This window comes from Ictidomys tridecemlineatus, chromosome X, assembly GCF_052094955.1.
Source record: "Ictidomys tridecemlineatus isolate mIctTri1 chromosome X, mIctTri1.hap1, whole genome shotgun sequence".
Taxonomy (NCBI): Eukaryota; Metazoa; Chordata; class Mammalia; order Rodentia; family Sciuridae; genus Ictidomys; species Ictidomys tridecemlineatus.
This window is the reverse complement of record NC_135493.1, coordinates 79034314-79049123: the sequence shown is the minus strand read 5'-3', so window position 1 is coordinate 79049123 and position 14810 is coordinate 79034314. Positions and strand designations below refer to the sequence as shown.

Below are 14810 nucleotides of genomic sequence, written 5' to 3'. Positions count from 1 at the left end.
ATCATGTTTTTTGCTTATCATGTTGGCAAAAATGTGAAAGGTTGATGTGTCTAGCTATTAATATGGTCAAAGGTATAGAAAAACATTTATCAGCTAGGTGTGGCAGTATACACCCATAATCCCAGTTACTAAGGAGGCTGAGACAGGAGGATCACAAATACAAGGCTAGCCTTGGCAACTTAGCATGACTCTATCTCAAAATAAAAAATAAATAAGGCTGTGGGTAGAGCTCAGTAGTAGAATGCTCCTCGGTTCAATCCTCAGCACTGAAAAAAAATACTTACATAGATGTATATAAGTCTATAAGTGAATACATATTTAAAATAGGTAAAACTTGCAGATGCTCTAAATATCTATCAAAAAGGAAATAAATTGTGATGCATTCATACTACAGAACACTACACAGCTGCTAAGGACAATGAGCTAAGTCTGTGCATAACATGGAAGTACATGTGTAAACAAAAAAAAAAGTCTAGAATAAAACTATTAACAGTGATTACCTTCTGACAAGTGACTTTCTCTTTTTACTTTATATACTTCTCTATTGCTACAGTTTCATTAAAGTAAGCATGTCTTACTTTAGTCTTCAGAAAAAAATTAAAAAGTAAAAGGTAAAAATGGCCATTTTCTTTGCTTGAATTTTTTTTTTAGACATTTGCCAATAGATTTTTTTCCAAATACAAGAAAGAGTAAACAGGTCATATATAGTTCCTGATTTAAAAAAAAAAAAAGGAACCAGGAAAGAGCAAAGTTTAAAAGTGACAAAGAAAGAGGATATTGTAGAAAATAAAGGAAGTAAAGAAAAAGAAGAATAAGAGAGGACCAATAGAGAATGTACCAGAAATGTACCATTATTTTACCCAGCACTAAAATAATGAACAGAATGTCATTGTTTAATCTTTAAATTTGTAAGTTTCTAATTTCATTTTAAATTTGTAAGAGAAGAAGGAAAAACTGAGATATAGATTTGTTCAATTACAGGAGAATTTTAAATAAGCAGCAGCAACACAAATCTTACCTATACTGAGTTTTAAAAGAAAACTAAGAAAATCCAACTGTGATTTAGAAATAATAATCTCAGAGAAAAAGGAACAAACCAGTTCTCAAACTTTCTGGTTGAGGATCTTCAGAATGATAACACACACACACACACCCCACATCCTAATCTGACTTTGGGGATGAATTTGAGACAAAAGAATTTATAATATTTCCATAACCAAACTGAGTTGTCTTTTCTAAAACTAGTAATATATAAAATCTATCAAAGTAGGAATAAGACATAGATAAATTATATTAAAATCCTGCATATGAGTAATTACTGAGATTTATATGTTAAATGAAGATTCTGACATTAGAATATGCTGGAGATAAGAGAATATTTTTTTTACTCAAATTCAGCATCAACAAAAATGTCAATAAATCTTTATTAGGCAAAATAACTTCAGAGGTTATACTGCCTTGATAAGTAAGATATTATGATTATTCCAACCTGCCTAAAAATGATAAAACAGATCACCTTTATGACCATTCTTTCTACTAAAAAGACTAAAATAACTGGATCCATACACTCTGTCATTTCCTTCTGAGTCCTATGGCATGACATTGTTTCCAGAAAATAATTTTTAATTTTTTTTTTAGTTGTAGATGGACACAGTACTTTTATTTATTTATTTTTATGTGGTGCTGAGGATGGAACCCATTGCCTCACATGTGCTATGCAAGCCCTCTACCACTGAACTACAACCTCAGCTCCAGAAAACAAATTTTGTTTTTACAATATCCTTAATTAATAAGCAAAGAAATACAATGATTTTATTCATAAATTCTTATAACCTTTAAAGTATTCAATACAAAGATACTTTGTACTTAGATTATATAGCACGTAACATCATTTCCCAGAGCCAGTTAACAAAGCTTTTAAGGTGACTGGAAAAAAAAGTGAAACAAATTCATTTCTAAATTATATTCTAAAGATACATATTAGTTGAGTGTGATGGTCCCACCTATAATCCCAGCGACTCAGGATGCTATGGCAGGAGAATCAAAACTTTGAGGCCAGCCTCAGCAACTTAGTAAGACCCCATTTCAAAATAAGAAAAAAGCTGGGTGTTTAGCTCAATTGTAGTATACCCCTGGGTTCAATACCATGCACCATGCACCATACACACACACACACACACACACACACACACACACACACACATACACACACACATGAGATACAAATGAAAACTTCATTATTTCCAGTGCATTTGAGGGAGGATGATGGGGAATGAACTTAGAGGTGTTTTACCACTGAGCTACAACCCATTTTATTTTTTAAGACAGGGTCTCACTACGTTGCTTAGGGCAGTGTTACATTGCTGAGGCTGGCCTCAAACTTGTGATACTCCTGCTCAGTCTCCCAAGCCACTGGGATTACAGGTATGCATTACTGAGCCCAGCTCCAGGGCACTTTTAAAGCCTCTATAATGCCTGTTTCCTCTCATTTTTGCTCTTTACATAGATGGAACCATATTACATGTAAAATTTTGCTCTATGTATTTTTAGCATATCTTATACATCATGTATCAAGACATATAAACTTCTACCAAACAAAACAAAACTATGCTGGGAATGTAGCTCAGTGCTAGCGCATTTGCCTAGTATGCCTGAGGTCCTGGGTTCAATGTCCAGCATTGTAAAACAAAACATCTATTCCAAGAGAAGATATAGAGCTACCATTTTATAAAATTATTATGATATTCTCCATTGTGTGGACATGCCATATGTTATTTCATTAGTTCCTTTTGGGTTAATATTTAGGTTGCATTAATTTGGTTGCTACTGAGGATTGTACTCAGAGGCACTTAGCCACTGAGCTATGCCCCAACTATTTTTATTTATTTATTTTTATTTTGGGAGAGAGTCTTGCTAAATTGCTGAGGTTGGCCTTGAACTTGTGATCCTCCTAACTCAGTCTCATGAGTAGTCGATTTCAGTTTTGTGCTATTGGAAATACTGCTTCCATGAATATTTTACATAAAATTCCTAGAAGTGGGATTGTTAGATCAAAGGGCATGGAATGTACAACCTAAACTTTTTTTTTTTTTTTGGTACCAGGGATTAAACCCAGGGATGCTTAACCACTGAGCCACATCCCCAGTCCTTTGTTATATTTTATTTAGAAACAGGGTCTCGCTGAGTTGTAAGTGCCTCACTAATCTTCTGAGGCTGGCTTTGAACTTGAGATCCTCCTGCCTCAGCCTCCAGAGTTGCTGGGATTACAGATGTGGACCACTGCCCCAGGCTACTCCCTAAATTTGGATAAATAGTGCCCAATTGCCCTCCAGAAATATATCAATTAATACTCTTAGTAACAGCTTATAAAAGTAGCTGGGCACAGTGGCACACGCCTGTAATCCCAGTGGCTTGGGAGGCTGAGGCAGGAGAATGGAGAGTTCAAAGCCAGCCTCAGCAATGGTGAGGCATTAAGCAACTCAGTGAAACCCTGTCTTTATATAAAATACAAAGTAGGGCTAGGGAAGTGGCTCAGTGATTGAGTGCCCCTTGGTTCATTTAATCCTCAGTATCCGCCCCCACAAAAAATCATTTTTCTTTCTATAAGACTTTTTAAGAAGAACTGATGTGAATGCTTCTCAAATTATTCCATGAAACAGAAAGGGATGGAACACTTCCAAATTCATTAAAAGAAGACAGTATCACACTCATTCCAAAACCAGATAAGGACACATGAAGAAAACTACAGATCAATAGCGCTGATAAATTTAGATGCAAAAAACCTTAATAAAATATTAGCAAATCACATTCAACAACATATTAAGAAGATTGTACACCACAACTAAGTTGATTTCATTGCAGGGGTGCAAGAATGGTTAAACATGCAAATCAATAAATGTATTTCATCACATAAATAGAATTAAGGATAGAGATCACTTAGACATCTTGATAGATACAGAGAAGCTTTCAACAAAATTCAGTACTCATTTATGATAAAAACACTGAAGAAACTATGGATAGAAGGAACCTACTTTGACATCATAAAAATGAATGGTTTATGAAAAACCCAAAGCCAACATCATAGTGAATGGGGAAAAACTGAAAGCATTTTCTTTAAAATCTAGAACAAGACAAGGATGTCCACTCTCACCACTTGTATCTAATATAATCTCATTCATAATATCCTTAAAAATATTTAGAAATAAATCTAACCTAGGATCATCAAAATACCAATGACATTCTTCACAGAACTAGAAAACAGCAGTCTAAAAATTCATATGAAGGATAAAAGCCCCAGAATAGTCAAAAAAATTAAGCCAAAAAAGCAAAGCTGGAGTCATTATAATCTCTGACTTGAAATTATATTACAGAATTACAGTAACAAAAACTGCATGATACTGGCATAAAAACAGACACATAGATCACTGGCACAGAACAGACAGACAAGCCCACACATCTACAGACATCTGATCCTAGACAAAGGTCCCAAAAACACATTGGAAAAAAGACAGCCTTTTAACAAATGTTGCTGGGGAAGCTAGTTATCCATACATAGAAGAATGAGACTAGATCTTTATCCCTCACCCTCTATAAAAACATCAACTCAAAATGGATCAAAGACCTTGTAATTAGACTAGAAACTATGCAACTTCTAGTAGAAGTCAACACTCCAACATAGAGGCACAGGCAAGGACTTTCTCAATAGAATCCTTAAAGTTCAGGAAATAATGGCAAGAGCTAATAAATTGGTGACATCATTGGGCTAGGGATGTGGCTCAAGCGGTAGCACGCTCGCCTGGCATGCGTGCGGCCCGGGTTCGATCCTCAGCACCACATACAAACAAAGATGTTGTGTCCACCGAAAACTAAAAAATAAATATTAAAAAAACTTAAAATAAATAAGTAAATATGTAAGGTCTTATCTACGTGGGTTTGATTACAGAAACTAAGTATTCTCTAAATAATGAAAAAAAAGAATACAAACACTGGGCTGGCATTGTAGCTCAGCGGTAGAGAGCTCGCCTAGCACATGCAAGGTGCTGGGTTCGATTGTCAGCACCACATAAAAATAAATAAATAAAATAAAGGTATTGTGTCCAACTACAACTGAAAAAATAATAAACAAAAGAATAATGGCTGCGGATGTGGCTCAAGCGGTAGCGCGCTCGCCTGGCATGCGTGTGGCCCGGGTTCGATCCCCAGCACCACATACCAACAAAGATGTTGTGTCCGCCGAGAACTAAAAAAATAAATATTAAAAATTCTCTCTCTCTCTCTCCTCTCTCACTCTCTCTTAAAAAAAAAAAAAAGAATACAAACACGTGGGACTGGAGTTGTAGCTCAGTGGTACAGCACTTGCCTCGCATGTATGAGGTCCTGGGTTCAATCCTGAGTACCACATACATAAATAAATAAATAAATAAATAAATAAATAAATAAATAAATAAATAGGTGGGTAAATAAATAAATAAATGTATTGTGCCCATCTACAACTAAAAATATTAAAAAAAAAAAAAAAGAATATAAACACAACTGTGATCCCAGTAACTTTGAAGGCTGAGGCAGGAAAATCACCAGTTTATGGCCAACTTATGGAAGACCTAAGCAACTTAATGATACCTTATCTCAGAAAAATAAAAATACAAAGGGCTGAGGATATGGCTCACAGGTAAAACATCTCTGGGTTCAATCCTGAGTATAAAAAAAAAAGAACATAAAAAATAACAAATGCTGGAGAGGATGTAGATAAAAAGGAACACTTTAACAATTTTGGTAAACTGTAAATTAGTACAATCACTATGGAAATCAATATGAGTGTTCCTCAAAAGAGTGGGAATGGGATCATACTATGACCCAGCTACACCACTCCTCAGTATTTACCCTAAAAATCTAAAGTTGGGCTGCTGGAGTAGTGGCTCCATGGTAGAGCATTTGCCTGGCATATGTAAGGCACTGGGTTTGATTCTCAACACCACATATAAATAAATAAAATAAAGGTCCATTGACAACTAAAAAACATAACAGCCAAACTATGGAAACAGCCTAATCTGTCAATAGATGGATAAAGAAAATGAATATATACACAAGGAGTTTTATTCAACTGTAAAGAAGAATGAAATTGTGTCATTTACAGGAAAAGGGATGGAACCTGAGTATGTTAAGTGAAATAAGCCAAACTCAGAAAGTCAAGGGTCATATGTTTGCTCTCATATGTGGAAGCCAAAGAGGAAAAAGGAGAAGAAAGATGGTAGATGATCTCATGAAAAACAAAGGGAAGGCTGGGGATATAGCTCAGTTGGTAGAGTGCTTGCCTTGTATGCACAAGGCCCTGGGTTCAATCCCCAGCACCACAAAAAAAAAGGGGGGGGGGAGATCAGTAGAGAAAAAGAATCAGAGGGAGGGAGAGAGGGAGGGAGAGAGGGAGGGAGGGAGGGAAAGAGGAAATATTAGGGAATAATATTGGCCATATGTGCATATACAAATATCTAACAACAAATTCCACCATTATGTATCACTATAATACACCAATAAAAATATGAATAAATAAATTTAAATTTCCTGACATACAAAGACTATCGATAATTATATTAAATAATGAGTCTTCTTTTTATTATTTTTTTTGAAGTACCAGGGATTTAACTCAGAGCTTCATGCATGCTAGGCAAATGTCCCACCCTCAAGCTACACCCCCAGCCCTTTTTATTTTGAGACAAGGTCATGCTAAGTTGCACAGGCTGGCCTTAAACTTGCAATTCTTCTGCCTCAGGCATGTGCCACCACATAATCTTACATGCATATGTATATTTGCATAGGAAAGTTTGGAAGACTAAATAGTTATATTGATATTAGTAGCACTATTATAATATTTTGCTGCATTTTGTTTTCTCCAATAAACGTACATTACTTAATGAAATAAATAAAAGAGGTGATGTGAAAATTTCTACTAACCTATCTAACATATTCTTTCTCCCCCTTGGATAAAAAACTGATTCAGATCTAGTTGGAAAATCCACAAAGGAACCCCTACATCGTTAGTATTCAGGTTTAATAAAATAAATTAAGACAGTAATAACTCATGTGGTGTCAAACTCATAAAAACTCACTACCCACATATATTCCTCAAAGAAGTTCAAATACCAGGTTGGTTAATCCAGTTCTATAAGAATCCTGGGACACGCCTAGTTCTAGCAGGCTGTTTTATAAGGATCATATGACACCTAATGTTTATAAGGCAATTTAAATTTTTAAGGAAAATAAAGGTACTAAAACTGAGTCTTCTTGAAAATTTTGTTCTCTATATCATTTAAATTTTTAGGATACTTATAAAAGGAAAGCAATTACCTCCCATCCTGAGCTACCCGGACTATAAGATATATCTTTTCCTATTAACAGTCCAAGGAGTGTAAATATTACACTCAGAAAATTTATCATTAACTTATATAAATTGTCTACTGAAAGTTCAAGCAGTAGTAAGTTTTATCTGGTATAATCATCAAATTTCAGTGAAATGAGAAGTTAAATAAGTATATATATATATATACCACACACATATATGAGTCCCCATTTTTAAACTGAATAACACATTTAGATGACTGTCCATATGACATAATGGTTAACAAAGTCCTATTTGGTTTCTTTAATTGAACTTTCCTTTTTTTCCCTCTATATACACATTTATTTGCTACTGAAAATTAAAACAGCACATCAAAATTTCTTTTTATTGCAACTCAAATTTTTGAAAACCAGAAAATCTAATTATCTACTCTAATTATTACACTCTAATCAAACTATCCAATATTCTCTTTACATCTCTTCCAGTTCCTGAGTTTTATTTCAGATTTCAGGCTTTTAAAATCTCCAGGAAGACTTGAGACCTACTGGTATTTCTTTGAGTCAAACAGAAAAGTAAAACTAACGTATATTGAAATCATTTATGCACATTTTAACTGCTCAGATTCCTTATAAATTACTGGCATTAAGGCATGAAGGGATCCCTAACACCAAAAAACAAAGAATGCAAAAGAAAAAGACATCACAGAACTCATACATAAGCTATTCAAAATCATTGGTATACAGTCTGAGCATAGAAAAGTGTGCCTAAAATTACCATCATGAAGAACAAGTACAATTTATGCCTATATTGACTGTGTCCTAATCATACCCTATTCTAGCATTCTCAGAAGGATCCCATCCATGATATACACAAAAACTGCAGGTACATTTGAATGGTACACTTCGTGTTTCACTCTGAACTTCCTTAAGATTGTTGTCTCTTTCTTGTTTTTGAAGACTTAGGAGATATCTCCATCTTTCCACACGGTCTTTCCGTGCAGATAACAGTGTCCGGACTCCTCGCCGCCTGTTGGGAAAGCCCTTTCTGACCTCCCATAAGACCCTCTCACTCCTGTCCAGTGGTTGGGGTGGACCTTCTGGCAGAGGGGAAAGGCATTTAGCCCAAGGATTCAGAGTCAAGTCATGAAGTTTCTTTACTAGCATTTCTGAACTGACCGGATGAGAGTCCACTGAATTTTCTTCATTTTCAGACATCCGAAAAGACTCCTGGGTCGAGGTTGGGTTAAATTTTTGCAATGGGTCCATTGGGAGGTGAGCAAACCCTCAAAAAAGTTGTTCCCACTGTGGCTTGGGAGGAAAAAAAACTGTAGCCCTGAGACTAAAACCTCAAACTTCATCAGCTGGTGAGATGAGTGAAGCCGGAACTTTCCTTTTTTAAAAAAGTGTTGGGGATCAAAACTCAAGGCCCTGTATATACATATGCTAGGCAAGCACACTGCCACTGAGCCACACCCCTAGCCCATTGAATTACACTTTAAATGCTACCAAGAGTTCCCTTAAACAAATCACTTTAATCTACAAAAGGGTTAAGTATTTAAGAGCAGTGACTCTGGAACAGGCTATATTGGTTCCAATCCTGGCTTTGCCACTTGTTCTCTTTAAGTTTTAACTTTCCTTGGCTAAAAAATAAGAATAGGTATAGCATTGCTATAAGTATTAAGTGAAATAGTCTATGCAAATTGCTTAGTATAGTTTCCTCAAACAAAGTCAACTATCAATGCATAAGAACTGTTTTCTGTTTTTTAGTAGAAATATTACAATGTGTTGGTAGCATTGAGAGTCAAATCATCAATGCAGTGCCCAGCATTAAGGATTGTCGTTTACTTGATTAAGAACCTGTAGAGTGAAATTGTATTGAGTGATCTGAATGAATAAAGCATTGAGCAGGGGAAAAAAAAAGAGTCAAATCATGGAAAGGATATTTTGCAAGTCTGCAAAAACAAGCAATTCAGGCTGGGGTTGTGGCTCAGTGATAGCCACTTAGCACATGCGAGGCCCTGGGTTTGATCCTCAGTAACACATAAAAATAAATAAATAAATAAATAAAAGTATTGTGTCCAACTACAACTAAAAAACAAATATTAAAAAAACCAAGCAATTCTCTTTTATAATAATTCTTTAAAAATATCCCACTTGATGTTCATAAATGTGGACAACTTACCTAAAGCTATCTTCTGCCAGTCCCCCTATCACAATCTCTTTTTTTTTTTCCTTTTTGGTACTAGCAATTGAACCAGGCCTTGTGCATACTAGGCAATCATGCCACCACTGAACTATACCCTCAGATCTTTTTAGTTTATTCTGAGACAGGGTCTTGTTAGTTGCCCAAACTGGCCTTGAATTTTTAGTCCTCCTGACCCAACTTCTGAAGTAGCTGGGATTAGAGGTGTGCACGATCATACCCATCTAAAACATCTTGTGTTATATTTCATCACAACACCTTTGCTTAGTTAATGTCAGTCTACCCTTTCCACAACATAAACTCCATGAAAATAGAAAAGCATAATGGTTAAAAACACAGACTCAGAAGCCAGACTGAGCTGGGTGCAATGACACACTCCTGTAATCCCAGCAACTCTGGAGGCTGAAGCAGGAGGATCACAAATTCAAGGCCAGCCTCAACAACTTAGCAAGGCCCTTTCTCAAAAAGGACTGGGACTGTAACTTAGTGGTACAGTACCCCTGGGTTCCATTGCCAATACTGGGTGAGGGTCAGACAGTCTGGGTTTGATTCTTATCTGATGTTTATTAGCTGTGTGACTGGAAAATTCACCTAACCTCTATGTCTCAGTTTCCTTATCTGTAAAATAGGGATAATAACTTCATCTGTTTCAGAGGGTTGTTTTGAGAATTAAACAATATATGTAAAGTACTCAGAACAGAACCAAGTGCTCAGTAAAAAACTCAATAAATGTTAGTTTTTATTATTGAGCTGGTTCACTGCTGTCATTCCTGCAGATTAAACTGGCACTTAATAAACATTTATTAGATAAATGAATAGTAAGATCATAATGTTCCAGTCAGTCTTACAGTTCAGCAAAGTTCTTTAAAGATGGAGTTGGGAAAGAGACTGGGAAAAGGTACTTTCAGTGGGATCAAAGTCTCAGTTCACATTCAATCTACCACCCTAAGTGGAAAGTGTTACTGGTCACCATTGGAAAATTATCTAAATTCCTTTGGCAGCTAGGAAAATCCCTAGGTAATCCCTTTTCTACTATCAACAGTGCTTTGTAGGTACTAACTGATTTAACTCTCACAACTTTGAGCTAAGCAATACAAATATCCCCCTCTCAACAAATGGGAACACAGAGGCACAAATAGTTTTTTTAAGTTGCTAAGTCTAAACTCAAACCCAAGAAGCCATGCAAGGCCCCAAGTTCAATTCCAGTGTAGGGAAAAAAATGTTTATTTCTAGAACCCATGCTTTTAACCACTATGTATTTCAGTAGAATAAATGGCAGCTAGCTATCTTTTTCTTGTGGAACCCTGTCATGTCTACTCTTGGGAATTATTTTCTCTGGGGTCATTCACTTTTCAAAAGAAATATTCTCTAACTACTTACCTGAGGACTAAGTTATATTTGCTGATATATTTGGGAGCAAGGTGAGAGGAAGAGGCTGTCTATTCAGTATGTAACTTCCACTGAATCTCCCTGCTTCAGTGCCCTGCACTTGGCCCCCCGCCTTTCAGATTCACTTAGTCCAGGGACTACTTCTGGTCTCCTGCCTTGGAGGGCAAGATAGGGGATGTACAGCAGGAATGGGAAGAGACCTGAACAGTTCAAGTCCTTTGTTCAGTTTTTAAAACCCTTCCCTTATTTTCAGTCTTTGGTCTCCTCTTTGCCTTTCAGGAAGAACCATTTAGCTTCAAGTGCCAAGCCTCTCCTGGGTGATGTGATATTAAAGAACTCAGTACTTATTGATATCTCCCTCTGCAGAAAGCTTCCCCCTCTTACCAGCTTCCAGTAATGTGTTAAAATTATTCCTAATCTGGGGCTGGGGTTGTAGCTCAGCAGTAGAGCACTCACCTAGCATGTGAGAGGCCCTAGGTTCGATCCTCAGCACTACATAAAAATAAATAAATTAATTAATTAAATAAAACTATAACTAAAAAATAAATATTAATAAAAATATTCCTAATCTGATGTTCCTCTCTTGTTCTCTTTGTCCTTGCAAGTTTAAGTCTACATGCATGTGGGGTGGGGGTGGAGGTTACAGGAGATAAAACCAGAGTCTTGAGCGTGCTTAGATAAGCATTCTAGCATTGAGTTCAAAACCCAGTACCCACCATCCTTTTTGAGATAGAGTCTTGCTAAATTACTCAGGCTGGCCTCCAGCTTGCAACTCTCCTGCTTCAGCCCTAGGAGTAGCTGGGATTACAAATGTCAGCCATTTGTAATCACACCAGGCTAGGATTAAGCCTTTTAAAGTTTCAGTCATGGTGGCACTAAAGTAGGAAGATCACAAATTCAAGCCAGTCTAAGCAACTTATTGAGATCCTCAGCAACTTATCAAGACCCCATCTCAAAACAAAACAAAAAAAATTTCAAAAGGGCTAAGGGTCTAGCTTTGTGGTGTAGCACCTAGATTCAATCCCCAGTACCAAATAAATTGAGTTTCACTACCTGGACTGGATATCTTGGCATATACCTGTTATTTCAGCCACTCTGGAGGCTGAGGCAGGATGATCACAAGTTTGAGGCCAGCTCAGCATCTTAGCAAGCCTTTGTCTCAAAATAAACAATAAAAAGATACAACTCAGTGTTAGAGTGCCTCTGGGTTTAAGCCCCAAGAAAGAAAGAAAAGAAAAGAAAAAGAAAAAGAAGGGAAAAGAAGGGAAGAAAAAGGAAAAGAAAAGAAAGATAGTTTCGGGCTGGGGATGTGGCTCAAGCGGTAGTGCGCTCGCCTGGCATGTGTGCGGCCCGGGTTCGATCCTCAGCACCACATACTAACAAAGATGTTGTGTCCGCCGAAAAACTAAAAAATAAATAAAAATTTTAAAAAAAGAAGAGACATCTAGAAAAAAAAAAAAGATAGTTTCATTCTTGTCACTCATGGTGGCATGCACCTGTATGTAGTCCCAGCTACTTGGGAGGCAGTGGTGGGTGGATCACTTGAGCCAAGGAGTTCAAGGCCAGCCTGGGCAACACAGCAAGATGCAATCTCAAAACAGCAATTAACCTTCTTTACTGTCATAACAGTAGTTTTGAGAAAGACAAGAGTTAAACATTTGTGGTCAAGTGGCCATGTTTAACCCCATATGCTACTTTTATAGATTTCTTTTTAGCCAGAGGTAGTAGTGCACACCTATAATCCCAGTGACTTGGGAGGCTGAGATAGGAGGATTGCAAGGTAGAGGCCAGTCTCAGCAATGCAATTTAGCAAGACCCTGTCTCAAAATAAAAATAAATACTGTGTGTAGAAATATATTAAATTTGAATAATTTAGTGACCATGGCAATAGTGAAGTCTATTAAACTGACAATGTATCATAATTGTGCTGTTATCAGAATTATCAGGCATTTCCTTACACCAGATTGTTCTATTTCTCATAGTTTTGACATATTACATGTTGGTGAGGTGTTCTCTCAGACTCTGAAAGTTATTTGTGACATTTTTGTGATTTCAGTGACTTTCATCAAAGCATTTCATGAACTTCACCTATAATATCAGAAGTAAATAAATACATTTGACATGTGCTAATCTACCTAAAATAAATAAAAATAAAAATTAAATTGGAGTATAGCTCAGTGATAGAGCACCCTTAGGTTAAATCTTTAGTACCAGAAAAAATGTTACTTTTTCAAATGCAGATTTTAAAAATAGAAGATAAGGTCTGGAGGTATAGCTCAATGGTAGAGCCTCTGCTTAGGATGGGTGAAGTCATGAGTTCAATCTTCAGAACCACAATAAAAATAAAACAGAAAATGACTATGGCTATGAGTGAAAATATGGGTGAAGGGAAGGAGAATTAAAGGAATTAAGACATACTTAGTTCCTATCATATACCAGGCATTTTAAAACACTTTAATGCTGACTAGGCATGGTGATGCATACCTATAATCCCAGTTACTGTGGAAGCTGAGGCAGGAGGATCACAAGTTCAAGGTCAGCCTGGGTAATCTTATGAGACCCTGTCTCAAAAAACAAAAAACTTTAATTGTAATAATCACATGAAACTGTCCTTTTTAGAAAAGGCGAAATTCAAGTTCAGAGAAGTAACGAGGGCTCCTTTGCCTAATGTCAAGAATTTAATGAATGGTAAAATCTGACTCTTAACATTGATCTATGAGACTCCAAAAGGTATGCTCTTTCCCCTACTTTTGATGTTGTCTGGAAAGAACAGTTCAGGCAAAAGATGACATGCTTAACTCAAGTAGTGATCAGCTCCCCTGGAATTAGGAAGTGGGGAGAGTAGAGCTGGAATTAGGAAGGGGGTAGGTTCAAGAGATTATCTGGATATACAGCAGCAGCATTATGGTACTATTCTCAAGCATAGAAAGAACACTCAAAGGTCAGCTTTGTACAGATATAGGCAAAGATTAATACATCAATACATGGCACTGTAGTGACAATCACATTCATTCTCACTCATCCTGAGAAGACAAACAATATCCTCTTTTCCCCTTAATCTAAAACAAACATATACTTTTCAACTCTCCCACTTCCTTACCATTTTCTACATTTATATCCTCTACCACTTCTGGGCAGCTAGTCATTCAATCCTGCCCCCTCAAGTTCTATAGAATCCCCAGGACCTTTGCCTAGCATAAAGAAACAAATTCTAGCAATATTTCCTCCCTCAGTTACAAATGCAACCGGTTGTCCTGCCCTGACCAAAAATAATATGTAAAGGTTAGGGGTATCTTGACCCTACATTATCGAAAAAAATACACTACATCACTAGCACATCTCTCTGCACACACAATGTGTTTGTCAGCTTTCCATCATTGTGACAATATACCTGAGATTAGCAACCTATAAGGAAGAAAAGTTTATTGTGAGCTCACAGATTCAGAGGTTTTAGTCCAAGGTTACTTGACCCAGTCACCTTTGGGCCTGTGGCCAGGCAGCATCAGGGTAGGGAACATGTAGTGGAGGAGGCTGCTCCCCTTATGGCAGCTGGGAAACAAAGAGAGAAATGGGCCAGGATCCCAATATACCCTTCAAAGTATGACCCCAATGACGTACTTCCTCCAATTAGGCCCCACCTACTAAAGATTTTACTACCTCTCAATAGCACCATCAGCTAAAAACCAAGCCTTTAACATATGATCTTTGGAGGACTTTTTGTTTGTTTGTTTTTTGTACCAGGGATGGAACCCAGGGGTACTTCACCACTGAGCCGCATCCCCAGCCCTTTTTTACTATTTTTTTTTTTTAGAGGTAGGTTCTCTCTAAGTTTCTTAGGACCTTGCTAAATTGGATCTTGCTAAATTGCTGAGGCTGGATCTGAACT

At 36.8% G+C, this 14810-nt stretch overlaps 1 protein-coding gene and 1 pseudogene across 4 annotated transcripts in view; both read right to left on the bottom strand.

Moving 5' to 3' along the window:
- The window catches only part of Atp7a (ATPase copper transporting alpha), a 144771-nt gene that overhangs the window by 99622 nt on the left and 30339 nt on the right, over positions 1–14810 (bottom strand). Inside the window, exon 1 of one of the 4 annotated variants that reach the window (XM_078034737.1) lies at positions 13409–13432. The exons of the other annotated variants lie outside the window; for them this stretch is intronic. The gene's annotated coding sequence lies outside the window, so the exon portion shown is untranslated. Of the gene's footprint in view, positions 1–13408; positions 13433–14810 lie in introns of those variants that run through there. 4 annotated transcript variants of the gene reach the window in all.
- On the bottom strand, positions 8152–8598 carry LOC101973189 (developmental pluripotency-associated protein 3 pseudogene; annotated as a pseudogene).